The sequence below is a fragment of the Papaver somniferum genome, unplaced genomic scaffold (genome assembly GCF_003573695.1).
Source record: "Papaver somniferum cultivar HN1 unplaced genomic scaffold, ASM357369v1 unplaced-scaffold_112, whole genome shotgun sequence".
NCBI classification, from domain to species: Eukaryota; Viridiplantae; Streptophyta; class Magnoliopsida; order Ranunculales; family Papaveraceae; genus Papaver; species Papaver somniferum.
The window spans coordinates 735,307-754,455 of NW_020620159.1; positions in this window are offsets into that span (position 1 = coordinate 735,307).

Below are 19,149 nucleotides of genomic sequence, written 5' to 3' on the forward strand. Positions count from 1 at the left end.
CTTTCGATTCTATATAGAATTAATTACTGAAATTGTTCAGTATTTATGAGATATGATGTTGCATCAGCTGAGAGACTACACATCTTCATACATTCTGAGAGAAAGTATCCTCAGTCAGAGATTCTTGTGGCATGAGCTTTCATGCTTTCGATAAGAGACATGAGTCTCAATACTCGTCTGATTGCTGGATCGGGGGCAACACAATTATGGGTTTACGATTTCAGCCCTTTTAGAAAATCCACCATATAAATTAAGTCCCCTGCTTAGTGAGGAACAGTCATATTCCTCAGTCAGCACTAAATGGTGATTTTCCAATTGTAAACAATATAAGTAATTGAACTTCGTCGTAAGATAAGACGTTACCGGATTTTCGATAGTACGAGCAAACCACAGCTTGAACGAAGATCCCAGTGGCATGATAAAGCATCATTTACCGATCATAAAATGGTGTAGCACCGCTGATTTGGTGATGGAACCTTGGTCGGTTTAGGATTTATGGGTACGGGTCCGAAAAGGAAATCCATGTGAATTTAGGTTTTGGAAATAAAATTTATATAGAAGGGATTATTCTTTTTTTTTTATTATTATTATTTCACCTACACGACCACCACCTTCATTTGTTCATCACCCTCACGCCATCAGGGAGGAGAAGAATTTTCACCAGATTTTCCAGCGCCGCCGACTGTCGTCACCACCGTCCGATCACCGTCCTACCATATTCCGGACGGCGCCGACCTGGTACGCGATTTTTTTTCCTGAATTTCATGAGTTGTTCTTGTCTTGATCAAGCTAAAATTATATACTTGTGCATATATGAGTGTGAGTTTTGTATAAAACCCTTGTTTTTTGAAAACGTATGTTCGTTTGATCTTTAGTTTAAGAAATCAGTAATAATCCCTGACTTAGGAGAGATTATTTTTATACATAGACTTGTGTCCAATCATACAATTTTGTTTATGAGCTTTCATGGAAACCAAAACTTTATCTTAAAAGATATGAACTTTTCACAAAACCGAAATAAACCCTCGTTTCAAAGAAAGACGGTAGTACGAAGGAAAATAGTTTTTTTTATATATATAACCGTGACCTGTTCACATATTATATTTTTTTTGAACCGTGGAATATCCACAAAAATTTACGTGAGCTTTAAATTTTATTTTTATTTTATTTAGTGAGTAAATCACGTTTTGTTTATATATATGAACATATATATATATATATATATATATTATTTTCTTACAAATCAAAACTAGAGTTTTGTGTAATCATTAGAAGTAAATAATTATTTACGATGAAATAATGTTTTAGTTTTCATAATCCCATGGTGAATGTTCACGCAGTAGAAATGTTCATGATTTTATGAGAACCTGAATTTTGCTCGTGTTTTGTAGGTTTTGAAGAAACGAGCAGTTTTAAAGTGTTAACTCTTATATTACAATCATTATTGTTAGTGGAATCATAAAAGGTAAGAGTTTATAATTACCGTTTTGTAGATGCTAGTTGAGCGTCTTTTCCATTTGCATGATTCCGTCATCTTGTCAAAGTTTGCATCTAAATGATATACTGAAGTAGAATGTTGTGTGAATTTCACAGATACTTCGCAAGGATGTCTGATTCCCAAGCTAACAATGTCTCCAGAGATGATACACACTTGAATAATGATGCCTCCAGGGATGATTCGTTCATAGATAACGATGCATCCAAGGATGATTCATGCATGGACGAGACTTCCATTGGCGAAGATCAAACACCTGGAATCAAGAATGTTCAAACATAGAGGATGCATTATTTGTGGATCAAGGGCCTGAAAAGCGTCTCAGAACCCCAGCATTTTCTATTTTGATAAACCCAGAGAGGTTACTCAGAAAAAATTGGTGACTCCTCAGGCAGCCATTCGGTTTTGTCTTGAACGAGGATATTTTTATGCGACAATCATTGATTCAAGCTTTCTCGACGGCCTTTAGAATTTTTTTTTGGATGTGCGAGATATATGCTAGGTTCTCTCGTGTTCGATCCAAGCTGCATGATGCACAAATAATTCGGGTTATCCAAGCTTCTGGGGACATGTTCATTTTCATGATACGCGAGGTATGATATCTCTACTTTCCCGTTGGTATGTTACAACTTACTCTTTCATATACAGGTGGGGAGAGTTCACTGTTACCTTAGAAAACGTAGTTGCTTTGTTGTATCTTCCAATCACGGGTAACCTTCCTGAAGGTATTTCTTCCTCAGAGGAAATTGCAATCTCCAAATCTTGACAACCGCAATGGAAGAAATTAATAAGGCATCCGGAAGCAAAGGTTTTTATGCTCACTGGTTAATACATCAGTGGACGAGTGACACTCCTTTGCAGTGGCCTGTTGACGGTACGTTATCTATTGCTACTTTCTTGTGTTTATGGATGTCCGGAGATGTATTTGAAGATGCCGAAAATTTATTGAAGCCGTTCGTGATTCCCTTTGCGATTAAGATGGCTCAGGGTTAGCAACTCTCAATAGGTAGTCTGTTCTTGGGTTCTTTGTACTCTAATTTAGACTCCTTGCTTCTAGACTCCAGCATCTCGAATGGTTTTATCAAGATTGAATGTTATGCCAATACAATGTTTATTCAATATTTGATGTGGAAGCGCTTCAAGAATTATGCACCCATTCCACCTACCATCTTGCAAGGATTTAATGCTGATGCTCGCCATGTCTTCTCTGAGAAGGTCAATGTCAGGATCATGCGCTGGTCTACAATGCAACCTCGACTCAAGACTCGCTTCGTTGATGTGTTAGACCGTGAATCTGAATTCAACTTCCGCCCATGGGTGTCAGTTCCTCATATTTCTCAGCCGAAAACTTTCAATGCTGAAGAGAGTATGACTTAATCTGGTGCTGATTTGAGTGACGGCGAGAGGTCTTTTATGTTGAGTTTCACTCATGGTCACCTTATATCATTAATACATGGAGAATTCTTGGTTTAAGAATACAATATTGATAGGGAATCTCGGAAAATGGGTATGGATCAGTGTGTTCCAAATTTTCGAAGAAGGAAACCATCAGTCGAACAGCTTATGACCCTCCTTGACCGCACACATGTGGAAGGAAGTGAATACTGGTTCCCTAGCTCCGAGAGAATCACATATGTAACTTCGGGATACATGGAATTTTGGGATCAACAACTCAGGCGTTTACTTGCTTTCATGATATTTGATCAACCTTTAGTGAAGGAGCCTCCTTCTGCTGAGATGATTGCTACTCGACCAAGATTGAAGCATTTCCCTGGTGGTGATAAACGGAAAACATCTCCAGGATGTTCACAAGTAAGTATTTTTTATGAAGTCTTCATAAGATTATGACAATTACATTTTGATTATTGCATCAAATTTATTCACAGGACGGTCATAATGTGAGGCCTCGAATCAATGTAAACCTCTCAGAAGCTGAAGTAACTATTCATGGTGGAGAAGGCAGGAATAAGAATTATAAGATGTTACCTGACACCATAAGTCCCCGGTGATTTCTTTGGTGAATTGTCGATATTTCTTTCACCGTGACTTCTTCACATCCATGTAATTAGGATCGCAAAACCAATGTTTGTTAATTTGTTACAGAATTTTACTCCATCGAGTATTGACGGTCTTCAGTTCTCTATTGTTGGGCATACAATTTCTGATTTGAGTGAAGAAAAGGCCGTAAGTAGTTCTCCGTATAATTAATTATGATGCTTTGTAGACAAAATACTAATTATTTATAATATATCCAAAAGTATGCCTCCATGGACGTGGATGGTACTGGTGATGTTCGTTCCTTCCCAAAAAATGACGATAAAGAAAATTCCCAGAGCTCAAAACCGAATGAAGGCAATGGTGTTCTTGATTTTGATGCGAACAATTCAAGTTCTTCGAATGCTTCAGAGTATTTCCCTTGAATTTTATCCATAGAATCATAAACTTTTTGATTTATGAGTGAATGCATGTGAATATATGAAATTTTTTTCCGAAAATACGTCACCAGAAAATTCATAACTCGGCCTTTTAGCAAAAACGCCATAAAATCTTCGTCCGATGTAATATTTTCGCGATCTACATATGTATCCTTATGCCCAAGAAATTTCAAAGCTTTATTCAAGAATATTATTAAGTTTTGAGAACATTTAGGGGTCTAAATAGACGAAACAATAAACATCCAGGAGACTTTCAGGAAATTTTCAGCTGACATGTCGTCCCAATATTTCGGTCACAAATCTTCGCTCGTTCATCCGATTGCTATGAAATTTTGAAAAGTTGTACATAACATCCGTACGAAGATAATGGTATATGGATGTACCTTAGATTCTCCACCAATTTCTCCCAGTACGCCGTTTCATACATGGAAGTGTAAAATCACCTCAGGCGAACTAGTTGTAAAACGTGTTTTTTATGATTTTCACGTTATTTGCTGATGTATAGCATGCAAAATGAAGAAATTTGATGATGTTAGACCATTCATATGATGGAGTTTATGATTTCTTTTGGTTTCATATTTGGATGACTCTAATCTCATGTAATAATTGTATTAGGTGCAAAATACTGAAGTTGAGAATGAACGAGCCAATAGTGAAGAAGAAAACATATCTGCACTTCAAATCTGTGAGAGTGTTGTTGTTGAAGCAATGGAGACTGAGATTCCGATTGTTTTTGCTTTAATGGTGGAAGAAACTGAGCCACAAGTAGAAGAGACTGAAGAAAGTGTTGTTGTAGAAATTGCTTCTGCAATTGAAAAACGTATATTGGTGCATGAATACCCAAGTGAAGGAGTTTCTTTTGATCCAACGTTTGATGCATCAATCCCATATCATGAGCTAGTTGGTGGATTCAACGTCCCTGTTGGATATGCAGATTTGTACGATAGAATACAGAGGAGGTTTGATCACATCGTGATTTCCAGAGACTCTAGTCGTGCTTATTTTTTAACGATGCAAGTGAGTGCTATCTTGCTGTCATAACTGATATATGCACCAGGGCTAGAAATACCGTTACTCAAGATGTACTCTTTGATTGGGAGTTCAACTTGGAGAATTCTGAGAAACTCGGCTTCAATGTGAAATGGATTCGTAAGATGATGAATGCCATCAAGGACTCATGCAAGAATAACATACCTTTTCCCAACAATTCTATGATGGAGAAGGAAGACAAGATTGTTAGGTTGACTGAAGAGCTGAACATGGAGAAGGCTGCTTTACAAGTCTTGAAGGATGCATAGGAGCAAAAGTATTTCTTTGATTTTTTTTAAGAATCTCTTGAACTTCTGAGAGATGTGAGGTTTTATTTTTGGTTTTGATTGGTTTTGGATAAGCAGATGACTGAGGATTTTCTTTGGGTTTGATAGAGATTTTCTTTAAGTAAACTGAATTTTGATAAATTGCTGAATTTAAATTACTGAATGCAAGTATTGCAAACGTTTTGGAGGAATTGAAATACAATGAAATAAATTCTAAACGCCAAATATTTGAGGTATTCGTGCGTTGAATCATCCAATACCTCGCATATCCAAAACTTTAAACGTCGAAGGCCTTGAGCCACTTTTCATGTATCATGGCCACAGTCTCCTTGCTGTCCATGTTGATTAATTTGTAGTATCCACCAGCAACATATTTAGAGATCATAAAAGGTCCTTCCCAGTTGGAGCTCTTTGCAGAATGAAAGTTTTCATTGCGCTTAGTCGCCTTGAGAACTAAATTTCATTCATGGAACTTGTTAGGCTTGATTGTCCGCGCTCTGAATATCTTCTGCTGATTCGGAATCCTCTTTGTAGTGGAGTTTCATGGATGAGTACGAAATCTTATAATGAAAGCGCTTGCATTTTCCTCACGATTTTGTTTTAACTCTGTCACGACTTTGCCCTCCTTCAGATACTTGAATGGTGAAATATCTTATTTTTCTTATTCTGAATCATAGATTTCTTCAACTGAGAAATGTGTAATTGAAGGTTTTGGTGTTACCTTGCCAGCATGAATCCACGGGCGTCCAAGGATTATATCATATTATGGATCCTCTTAGATTATGTAAAATTTGGTTTCTGTCCAGGATGAGTTAATGTTCACCTTGAGAGTAATGTATCCATAAGCATCTTTGGGTGTTTTTTCATGATCTGTGATAGTTACTGGAGCATGAATGGATTTTTGTCGTGTAATACCAGCAGCTCTGAGAGTTTTCACAGGGATAATATTGACAGCAGTGCCAACATCAATCAATGCTCGTTGAACTTATTTCCCTTGAGATGGACTGTGGTGAGAAGTCCCCAGTCGTACATTTCTTCGTCTGTTATTGAAGGCGGTTCAGGAAATGTCTCTTGAACCAAAAAAACGTTTCCCTGATACAATGTGATTCAGTGCAACAAACATTTCTCCCCTTTGAGCCTTTGATAGGTATAACAATTCGCAGACATGCTCAATTAAGGATTGAATTGCTTCCTTGACAGGAGGTTCAGACAGGGTGAAGGTTCTGACTGGGAGAGGGCCTCTGTGTACTCCTTCAGTCCCCAAGTTGAGTTCTCCTGATTCGATCTTTTCCTTAAATATTCGCTTTAAACATCTGCATTCACTTGTGTGATGGTTGACGAACCTATGAAAACGACAGTAACGAGGATTTTCCATGGCCTCTTCAGTTGGTTCTTTCTTCACATATGGCAGTTTGATTGCGCTGTCTTGAACCCAGGCATCTAGAAGTTCAATAACTTCTTCAATGGGGCAGTGGGAATCAGGTGCCTCTTGATCAACTTCTGTGTGTTGAGCAGGGACTTGCGTATTATCCTTCCTTTGCGCCTTTAAAGGAGTTTAGGAAGTATGTTTGCGCTGCGGCTCAGATTTTCGTTTGCTCCCTTCTGCAGCAACATTTGTGGAAGGTTGGAGATTGTATTGTTTGTTGATTAAGTGTCTGCTACCTCGAGTCTCTCGTGGTTCTTCAGATTTTGTAGTCTTAGCTCTCTTCAATAAAGAAGGTACAGTAGTTGCTGATCTCTTGGCCGCTTCATGAGGTTCTGAGAAATTCTAAAACTTGAGGTTTTCCAATAAAGCTCTGTAGACTAGAATCATTCCATTGATGCATAATTCCACGATCTGTTTCTCCGTTACATTTCGATCATGGCAGTCCAAGTCTTGAACTCTGAACCTTTTCACATAATCATTAGGATGTTCTCTGCTTCTTTGAAACATCCTTCCGAGATCAGAGAGAGTGATTTTCTCTGAAACGAACAAATACTTTCTGTATAAAGCACTAACCATTTCTCCCCAACTTTTGATGCTTCCTGGTGAGATGTTGTTGTACCAGGTATATTCCCTGTCTTTCCTTCAGACGGACAGTATGGTTGTGCTCATGTTCACCCAGTGCTTCCATAAATCGAGAAACATGTTCTCAAGCATTTTCGGCCCCATCATAAAGTGTGAAGTCTTGATAGGTGTAACATTTTTGCAGAGGAATCCTTTGTGTAGCAGCAGGATATGGAGGTTGGTGACGATGGACATAAGGCGTTTCGTATTTTCCACGATCCTCCAAAAGGCATTCCAGGTCTTCACGAGTGATGAAACTGGATGGCTCTTTCGCTGGTGGTTTATCTGACATCAGAGTGACCTCGGGATCAGAGTCTTAGGAACTTCCTCATCATCTACTACATGGATCAGAATGACCTCGGGATCAGCGTATGGAGAAGTTTCTTTAGTTTTTCCTCTGACATCTTGTCTGTAAGAGTCTTGAGATGATTGCATAGTTCCTTCTGAGGAGCATCCATGTCAGTCTGATTCTTGGCAATAGTTTCTTGCACCTTCATAAGATCACCTATAGTAGGTGGATTTTCTATGATTTCTTCGGGATACCGACCGAAGAGTGGATTGTTGATAGCGCCAGTTCCGCCACTTACAGGGGTGATCACCGACCACCGATGCTTGGAGTAGTAGTAGTGTAAGGTTGCGCCGGAAGAGTGGTGTTGGCAGTACCACAAGAGCTTGTGATGTTAGGTTCGGGTGTTGAACCCAGATTGGTAAATGAACCATACCTAAGACCGACCATCCTTGCGAGAATTGAGATTGCAACCGAGATAATGATCTCCCACTGTGGTCGCCAATCTGTAGATAGGGAAAAACGAGTTCCTGGTTTTTACGGAATTGAGGAGACGTCCGTACGAAGAAAAATCCTTGAAACGAGCGAACTGTTAAACCTCACACATATGCACTGAAAGAATGAAGAGATTTTAATTCGAGAGATCAATCTGGAGTACTCTGGCCTAAACCAATAAAATGGTCGTTCCAGAGTAAATTCGGTCACAAGAGAGGATGGGTCGATCTGTATGAGGAAAGCTGAGAAATGTGTGAGATCAATGGTGATCAAATATTGTAGGTGGCTTGTGTATTCTGAAAATAAGATAAGTTCTGAATGATTGAATTTGCTCTGTTGAGAGTAATTGCTCAGATGTTGAGTTCTTAATCTCGATTTTGTTTTCTGTTTGACGTAACATTATACTGTTCTTCAATCATGAATCAGAGACTTATTTATATTATTAGAATTATAAACACCACGATCCCATGAAGTATGAAATTTAATGGAATCAAAGAGTGGAGGGGTGGAAATCGTGTTAAAACCAGTTGCTCAACGTGCGTAGACTTGGTCGATTTTCATCCACTACTTTGTTAACTCCTTCAAATGATTGCACGACTTGCTCACATTCTCATCGTGTGTATGAACACACCTGCCATAGACCACCGTACCAAAACCCTAGTTAATATCCCCCGTGTGAAACGATTGATGTCTCGTTTCTAGGATCTTCTGTAAGCTAGATAATCATTGCAAAATTTGAATAAAATATCATAAACACAAATGACTCAAGGAAGTCCACAGGCTTCGTTAGATATCGGAACTCTATGATCAACACCAAATCATGACACAGAAAGACTCCCTTTAATAGAAAATGTTCAGAAAAAATATTGTCGTCACAAATTACATGTCTAGAGGCTTGAGAGTCGAAAAAAGCTTGTATTTTGGATGCATTGACTCAAGGAAGTCTACTGACTTCGTTAGAAGTCGAATCCTTTTTTTAAAACCAAACTATAAACTAGATGAACTCATTTTTATTATAAAATTTTCCAAAAAATGATTGCGGTAAAAAATAATACATTTATAGTCTCTACATGTTATGCAAATTGCATTTCTACGTTTGTTGATTCCAAAACTAAAGAGGAAAGTCATCCTTTACATTGAAAATAAGGAGGAAACACCAATCGTTAATCGCCCAAATACTAATGTTTTTCTTCTATACTATGGGGGACTGAAAGACAGAGGTAACAGAAAAAAAGAATGAGGTCATTCGCACTTCGTATGAAGAAGTTATGGGCAAAATAGTCGAAAAAGAGATTACAAAAAACCTTGGGGGACAAGGAGAGTTATATAAGTCGACGATATTTTTAATAAGGGATATTTTTAGTTTGGTGCATATAAAATTGCACACCTTTGCCTTTGGTACCTAACTTTGTCAGAATTTGAGTTTAGTGAGGATCCCAATCAAGCAGTTGACTTATCGGGTGACTGGTTGACCGTTCACAAGCTGTGTTGGAGCACAACTTGTTGCTCGCTCCCCTGCCAACTTTTGTAAATAAATACGCGTATTTTTCAATAATTTTTTAAACAATAATTATTTAATTTAACTAATTCACTAACACGGACCACATTAGGGAAATCTCTCTAGAGCATTTTTCAAACACGTTACCAGCGTTCCAGAGAAATAAGGCTAACATAATCTGATTGCCAGGTAACTATGGATTTACAGAAAATGGAAAAAAATTTAAAGAATACAATAATGATTAATTTGAAAAATGAATAGAGTCATTTACATGGATTCATTTTTTCAATATAATAATGGTTAGTTTGAAGGTTTAAGGAAATGATTATTGGGGTTTACATTAGAGATAGATTTTGGATGATTTACGGGTAAACAATGATGGGAGCTATGCTTATACTTTGGATTTAATTTTGTGTAAACTGGTGGTCATATGAGAAAATAACATTAGCTCAGTGTATGATTTGAGATTAGCAATGGAAGAAGATGGCGATTGTATTAAGATTGGAACCTAAACCTCGTGAATGAAAATCAACAACTCTCATTTCTCAAACATGGAGTATGTAGAAGATAAGGTGCAGTTAGTGAATAAAACAAAGTTTAGAAATTTATTAGTCATTTCACAATTTTAACTCTGAATAGGATGGTCAACAGGGTCAATCAACGTCAATTCATTGACTGGGCACCAAACTCAGATTTTGACAAAGTTAGGCACCAAACGCAAAAGTGTACCATTTTATAGGCAACAAACTCAAAATATCCCTTCAAATAATAAACTTCCAATCTCTTAAAAAGGTCACAGATTACCTATAATCAAACATGGAAAGAAGGAGATAAGGTTTGCAACCGTTAATAACTTCTCAACGATTCTAGGATCTTCTGTAAGCTAGATAATCATTGCAAAATTTGAATAAAATATCATAAACACAAATGACTCAAGGAAGTCCACAGGCTTCGTCAGATGTCGGAACTCTATGATAAACACCAAATCATGAAACAGAAAGACTCCCCTTTAACAGAAAATGTTCAGAAGAAATATTTCCGTCAAAAATTACATGTCTAGAGGCTTGAGAGTCGAAAAAAGCTTGCATTTTGGATGCATTGACTCAAGGAAGTGTAGTCACTTCGTTAGAAGTCGAAATCCTTTTTTTAAAACCAAACTACAAACTAGATGAACTCTGTTTTATTATAAAATTTTCTAAAAAATGATTGCGGTAAAAAATTAATACATTTAAAGGCTCTACATGTTATGCAAATTGCATTTTTACGTATGTTGATTCCAAAAATAAAGAGGGAAGTCATCCTTTACATTGAAAATAAGGATGAAACACCAATTTTTAATCGCCCAAATCCTAAAAAATTTCTTCTATACTGTGGGGAGCTGAAAGACAGAGGTAACAGAAAAAGAATGAGGTCATTCCCACTTCGTATGAAGAAGTTATGGGCAAAATAGTCGAAAACGAGATTACACAAAACCTTGGGGGACAAAGAGAGTTATATAAGTATACAGTATTTATAATAAGGGATATTTTGAGTTTGGAGCCTATAAAATGGCACACCTTTGCCTTTGGTACCTAACTTTGTCAGAATTTGAGTTTGGCGAGGATCCCAATCAAGCAGTTGACTTGTCGGATGACTGGTTGACCGTTCACAAGCTATGTTGGAGCACAACTTGTTGCTCGCCACCCTGGATACTTTTGAAAATAAATACGTGTATTTGTCAATAATTTTTTAAACAATAATTATTTAATTTAACTAATTCACTAACATGGACCACATTAGGGAAATCTCTCTAGAGCATTTTTCAAACACGTTACGAGCGTTCCAAAGAAATAAGGCTGACATAATCTGGTTGCCATGGTAACTATGGATTTACATAAAATGGAAACAAATTTAAAGAATAAAATAATAATTAATTTGAAAAATTAATAGAGTCATTTACATGGATTCATTTGTTCAATATAATAATGGTTAGTTTGAAGGTTTAAGGAAACGATTATTGGGGTTTACATTAGAGATAGATTTTGGATGATTTACGGGTAAACAATGAAGGGAGCTATGCTTATACTTTGGATTTAATTTTGTGTAAACTGGTGGTCATATGAGAAAATAACAGTAGCTCAGTGTCTGATTTGAGATTAGCAATGGAAGAAGATGGCGATGGTATTAAGATTGGAACCTAAGCCTCGAGAATGAAAATCAACAACTCTCATTTCTCAAACATGGAGTATGTAGAAGATAAGGTGCAGTTAGTGAATAAAACGAAGTTTAGAATTTTATTAGTCATTTCACAATTTTAACTCTAAATAGGATGGTCAACAGGGTCAATCAACGTCAATTCGTTGACTGGGCACCAAACTCAGATTTTGACAAAGTTAGGCACCAAACGCAAAAGTGTACCATTTTATAGGCAACAAACTCAAAATATCCCTTCAAATAATGAACTTCCAATCTCTTAAAAAGGTCAAAGATTACCTATAATCAAACATGGAAAGAAGGAGATAAGGTTTGCAACCCTTTATAACTTCTCAATGATTCTAGGATCTTCTGTAAGCTAGATAATAATTGCAAAATTTGAATAAAATATCATAAACACAAATGACTCAAGGAAGTCCACAGGCTTCGTTAGATGTCGGAACTCTATGATCAACACCAAATCATGAAACAGAAAGACTCCCTTTAATAGAAAATGTTCAGAAAAAATATTTCCGTCACAAATTACATGTCTACAGGCTTGAGAGTCGAAAAAAGCTTGCATTTTGGATGCATTGAATCAAGGAAGTCTAGTGACTTCGTTAGAAGTCCAAACCCTTTTTTTAAAACCAAACTATAAACTAGATGAACTCAGTTTTATTATAAAATTTTCTAAAAAATGATTGCGGTAAAAAATAATACATTTAAAGGCTCTACATGTTATGCAAATTGCATTTCTACATATGTTGATTCCAAAAATAAAGAGGGAAGTCATCCTTTACATTGAAAATAAGGATGAAACACCAATTTTTAATCGCCCAAATCCTAAAAAATTTCTTCTATACTGTGGGGAGCTGAAAGACAGAGGTAACAGAAAAAGAATGAGGTCATTCCCACTTCGTATGAAGAAGTTATGGGCAAAATAGTCGAAAACGAGATTACACAAAACCTTGGGGGACAAAGAGAGTTATATAAGTAGACAATATTTATAATAAGGGATATTTTGAGTTTGGTGCCTATAAAATGGCACATCTTTTCCTTTGGTACCTAACTTTGTCAGAATTTGAGTTTGATGAGGATCCCAATCAAGAAGTTGACTTATCGGATGACTGGTTGACCGTTCACAAGATGTGGTTGAGCAAAACTTGTTGCTCGCTCCCCTGCCCACTTTTTTAAATAAATACGCGTATTTGTCAATAATTGTTTAAACAATAATTATTTAATTTAACTAATTCACTAACACGGACCACATTAGGGAAATCTCTCTAGAGCATTTTTCAAACACGTTACGAGCGTTCCAGAGAAATAAGGCTAACATAATCTGATTGCCATGGTAACTATGGATTTACAGAAAATGGAAACAAATTTAAAGAATACAATAATGATTAATTTGAAAAATGAATAGAGTCATTTACATGGATTCATTTGTTCAATATAATAATGGTTAGTTTGAAGGTTTAAGGAAACGATTATTCTGGTTTACATTAGAGATATATTTTGGATTATTTACGGGTAAACAATGAAGGGGGCTATGCTTATACTTTGGATTTAATTTTGTGTAAACTGGTGGTCATATGTGAAAATAACAGTAGCTCAGTGTATGATTTGAGATTAGCAATGGAAGAAGATGGCGATGGTATTAAGATTGGAACCTAAACCTCGTGAATGAAAATCAACAACTCTTATTTCTCAAACATGGAGTATGTAGAAGATAAGGTGCAGTTAGTGAATAAAACGAAGTTTAGAATTTTATTAGTCATTTCACAATTTTAACTCTAAATAAGATGGTCAACAAGGTCAATCAACGTCAATTCGTTGACTGGGCACCAAACTCAGATTTTGACAAAGTTAGGCACCAAACGCAAAAGTGTACCATTTTATAGGCAACAAACTCAAAATATCCCTTCAAATAATGAACTTCCAATCTCTTAAAAAGGTCACAGATTACCTATAATCAAACATGGAAAGAAGGAGATAAGGTTTGCAACCGTTAATAACTTCTCAATGATTCTAGGATCTTCAGTAAGCTAGATAATCATTGATAAATTTGAATAAAATATCATAAAAACAAATGACTCAAGGAAGTCCACAGGCTTCGTCAGATGTCGGAACTCTATGATCAACGCCAAATCATGAAACAGAAAGACTCCGCTTTAATAGAAAATGTTCAGAAAAAATATTTCCGTCACAAATTACATGTCTACAGGCTTGAGAGTCGAAAAAAGCTTGCAATTTGGATGCATTGAATCTAGGAAGTCTAGTGACTTCGTTAGAAGTCCAAACCTTTTTTTTAAAACCAAACTATAAACTAGATGAACTCAGTTTTATTATAAAATTTTCTAAAAAATGATTGCGGTAAAAAACAATACATTTACAGGCTCTACATGTTATGCAAATTGCATTTCTACGTATGTTGATTCCAAAAATAAAGAGGGAAGCCATCCTTTGCATTGAAAATAAGGATGAAACACCAATTGTTAATCTCCCAAATCCTAAAAAATTTCTTCTATACTGTGGGGAACTGAAAGACAGAGGTAACAGAAAAAGAATGAGGTCATTCCCACTTCGTATGAAGAAGTTATGGGCAAAATAGTCGAAAAAGAGATTACACAAAACCTTGGGGGACAAAGAGAGTTATATAAGTAGACAATATTTATAATAAGGGATATTTTGAGTTTGGTGCCTATAAAATGGCACACCTTTGCCTTTGGTACCTAACTTTGTCAGAATTTGAGTTTGGCGAGGATCCCAATCAAGCAGTTGACTTATCGGATGACTGGTTGACCGTTCACAAGCTATGTTGGAGCACAACTTGTTGCTTGCCACCCTGCATACTTTTGAAAATAAATACGTGTATTTGTCAATAATTGTTTAAACAATAATTATTTAATTTAACTAATTCACTAACACGGACCACATTAGGGAAATCTCTCTAGAGCATTTTTCAAACACGTTACGAGCGTTCCAAAGAAATAAGGCTGACATAATCTGGTTGCCATGGTAAATATGGATTTACATAAAATGGAAACAAATTTAAAGAATAAAATAATAATTAATTTGAAAAATGAATAGAGTCATTTACATGGATTCATTTGTTCAATATAATAATGGTTAGTTTGAAGGTTTAAGGAAACGATTATTGGGGTTTACATTAGAGATAGATTTTGGATGATTTACGGGTAAACAATGAAGGGAGCTATGCTTATACTTTGGATTTAATTTTGTGTAAACTGGTGGTCATATGAGAAAATAACAGTAGCTCAGTGTCTGATTTGAGATTAGCAATGGAAGAAGATGGCGATGGTATTAACATTGGAACCTAAACCTTGAGAATGAAAATCAACAACTCTCATTTCTCAAACATGGAGTATGTAGAAGATAAGGTGCAGTTAGTGAATAAAACGAAGTTTAGAATTTTATTAGTCATTTCACAATTTTAACTCTAAATAGGATGGTCAACAGGGTCAATCAACGTCAATTCGTTGATTGGGCACCAAACTCAGATTTTGACAAAGTTAGGCACCAAACGCAAAAGTGTACCATTTTATAGGCAACAAACTCAAAATATCCCTTCAAATAATGAACTTCCAATCTCTTAAAAAGGTCACAGATTACTTATAATCAAACATGGAAAGAAGGAGATATGGTTTGCAACCGTTAATAACTTCTCAACGATTCTAGGATCTTCTGTAAGCTAGATAATCATTGCAAAATTTGAATAAAATATCATAAACACAAATGACTCAAGGAAGTCCACAGGCTTCGTTAGATGTCGAAACTCTATGATCAACACCAAATCATGAAACAGAAAGACTCCCTTTAATAGAAAATGTTCAGAAAAAATATTTCCGTCACAAATTACATGTCTACAGGCTTGAGAGTCGAAAAAAGCTTGCATTTTGGATGCATTGAATCAAGGAAGTCTAGTGGCTTCGTTAGAAGTCCAAACCCTTTTTTTAAAACCAAACTATAAACTAGATGAACTCAGTTTTATTATAAAATTTTCTAAAAAATGATTGCGGTAAAAAATAATACATTTAAAGGCTCTACATGTTATGCAAATTGCATTTCTACATATGTTGATTCCAAAAATAAAGAGGGAAGTCATCCTTTACATTGAAAATAAGGATGAAACACCAATTGTTAATCTCCCAAATCATAAAAAAATTCTTCTATACTATGGGGAACTGAAAGACAGAGTAACGGAAAAAGAATGAGGTCATTCCCACTTCGTTTGAAGAAGTTATGGGCAAAATAGTCGAAAAAGAGATTACACAAAACCTTGGGGGACAAAGAGAGTTATATAAGTAGACAATATTTATAATAAGGGATATTTTGAGTTTGGTGCCTATAAAATGGCAAATCTTTTCCTTTGGTACCTAACTTTGTAAGAATTTGAGTTTGATGAGGATCCCAATCAAGCAATTGACTTATCGGATGACTGGTTGACCGTTCACAAGCTATGTTGGAGCAAAACTTGTTGCTCGATCCCCTGCCAACTTTTTTAAATAAATACGCGTATTTGTCAATAATTGTTTAAACAATAATTATTTAATTTAACTAATTCACTAACACGGACCACATTAGGGAAATCTCTCTAGAGCATTTTTCAAACACGTTACGAGCGTTCCAGAGAAATAAGGCTAACATAATCTGATTGCCATGGTAACTATGGATTTACAGAAAATGATCCAAATTTAAAGAATACAATAATGATTAATTTGAAAAATGAATAGAGTCATTTACATGGATTCATTTTTTCAATATAATAATGGTTAGTTTGAAGGTTTAAGGAAACGATTATTGTGGTTTACATTAGAGATAGATTTTGGATTATTTACGGGTAAACAATGAAGGGATCTATGCTTATACTTTGGATTTAATTTTGTGTAAACTGGTGGTCATATGTGAAAATAACAGTAGCTCAGTGTATGATTTGAGATTAGCAATGGAAGAAGATGGCGATGGTATTAAGATTGGAACCTAAACCTCGTGAATGAAAATCAACAACTCTCATTTCTCAAACATGGAGTATGTAGAAGATAAGGTGCAGTTAGTGAATAAAACGAAGTTTAGAATTTTATTAGTCATTTCACAATTTTAACTCTAAATAGGATGGTCAACAGGGTCAATCAACGTCAATTCGTTGACTGGGCACCAAACTCAGATTTTGACAAAGTTAGGCACCAAAAGCAAAAGTGTACCATTTTATAGGCACCAAACTCAAAATATCCCTTCAAATAATGATCTTTTAATCTCTTAAAAAGGTAACAGATTACTTATAATCAAGCATGGAAAGAAGGAGATAAGGCTTGCAACCGTTAATAACTCTCAACGATTCTAGGATCTTCTGTAAGCTAGATAATCATTGCAAAATTTGAAATGCATTGAATCAAGGAAGTCTAGTGACTTCGTTAGAAGTCGAAATCCTTTTTTTAAAACCAAACTATGAACTAGATGAACTCAGTTTATTATAAAACTTTCTGAAAAATGATTGCGGTAAAAAATAATACATTTAAAGGCTCTACATGTTATGCAAATTGCATTTCTACGTATGTTGATTCCAAAAATAAAGAGGGAAGTCATCCTTTACATTGAACATAAGGATGAAACACCAATTGTTAATCGCCCAAATCCTAAAAAAAAATTTATACTGTGGGGAACTGAAAGACAGAGGTAACGGAAAAAGAATGAGGTCATTCCCACTTCGTATGAAGAAGTTATGAGCAAAATAGTCGAAAAAGAGATTACACAAAACCTTGGGGGGACAAAGAGAGTTATATAAGTAGAAAATATTTATAATAAGGGATATTTTGAGCTTGGTGCCTATAAAATGGCACATCTTTTCCTTTAGTACCTAACTTTGTCAGAAATTGAGTTTGGCGAGGATTTCAATCTAGGAGTTGACTTATCGGATGACTGGTTGACCGTTCACAAGCTGTGTTGGAGCACAACTTGTTGCTCGCTCCCCTGCCAACTTTTGTAAATAAATACGCGTATTTGTCAATAATTTTTTAAACAATAATTATTTAATTTAACTAATTCACTAACACGGACCACATTAGGGAAATCTCTCTCGAGCATTTTTCAAACACGTTACGAGCGTTCCAGAGAAATACGGCCGACATAATCTGATTGCCATGGCAACTATGGATTTACAGAGAATGGAAACAAATTTAAAGAATACAATAATGATTAATTTGGAAAATGAATAGAGTCATTTACATGGATTCATTTGTTCAATATAATAATGGTTAGTTTGAAGGTTTAAGGAAACGATTATTGGGGTTTACATTAGAGATAGATTTTGGATGATTTACGGGTAAACAATGTAGGGAGCTATGCTTATACTTTGGATTTAATTTTGTGTAAACTGGTGTTCATATGAGAAAATAACAGTAGCTCAGTGTCTGATTTGAGATTAGCAATGGAAGAAGATGGCGATGGTATTAAGATTGGAACCTAAACCTCGAGAATGAAAATCAACAACTCTCATTTCTCAAACATGGAGTATGTAGAAGATAAGGTGCAGTTAGTGAATAAAACGAAGTTTAGAATTTATTAGTCATTTCACAATTTTAACTCTAAATAGGATGGTCAACAGGGTCAATCAACGTCAATTCGTTGACTGGGCACCAAACTCAGATTTTGACAAATTTAGGCACCAAACACAAAAGTGTACCATTTTATAGGCAACAAACTCAAAATATCCCTTCAAATAATGTACTTCCAATCTCTTAAAAAGGTCACAGATAACCTATAATCAAACATGGAAAGAAGGAGATAAGGTTTGCAACCGTTAATAACTTCTCAATGATTCTAGGATGTTCCTTAAGCTAGATAATCATTGCAAAATTTGAATAAAATATCATAAACACAAATGACTCAAGGAAGTCCACAGGCTTCGTCAGATGTCGGAACTCTATGATCAACGCCAAATCATGAAACAGAAAGACTCCGCTTTAATAGAAAATGTTCAGAAAAAATATTTCCGTCACAAATTACATGTCCACAGGCTTGAGAGTCGAAAAAAGCTTGCATTTTGGATGCATTGAATCAAGGAACTCTAGTGACTTCGTTAGAAGTCCAAACCCTTTTTTTAAAACCAAACTATAAACTAGATGAACTCAGTTTTATTATAAAATTTTCTAAAAAATGATTGCGGTAAAAAATAATACATTTAAAGGCTCTACATGTTATGCAAATTGCATTTCTAAGTATGTTGATTCCAAAAATAAAGAGGGAAGTCATCCTTTACATTGAAAATAAGGATGAAACACCAATTGTTAATCTCCCAAATCTTAAAAAATTTCTTCTATACTGTGGGGAACTGAAAGACAGAGTAACAGAAAAAGAATGAGGTCATTCCCACTTCGTATGAAGAAGT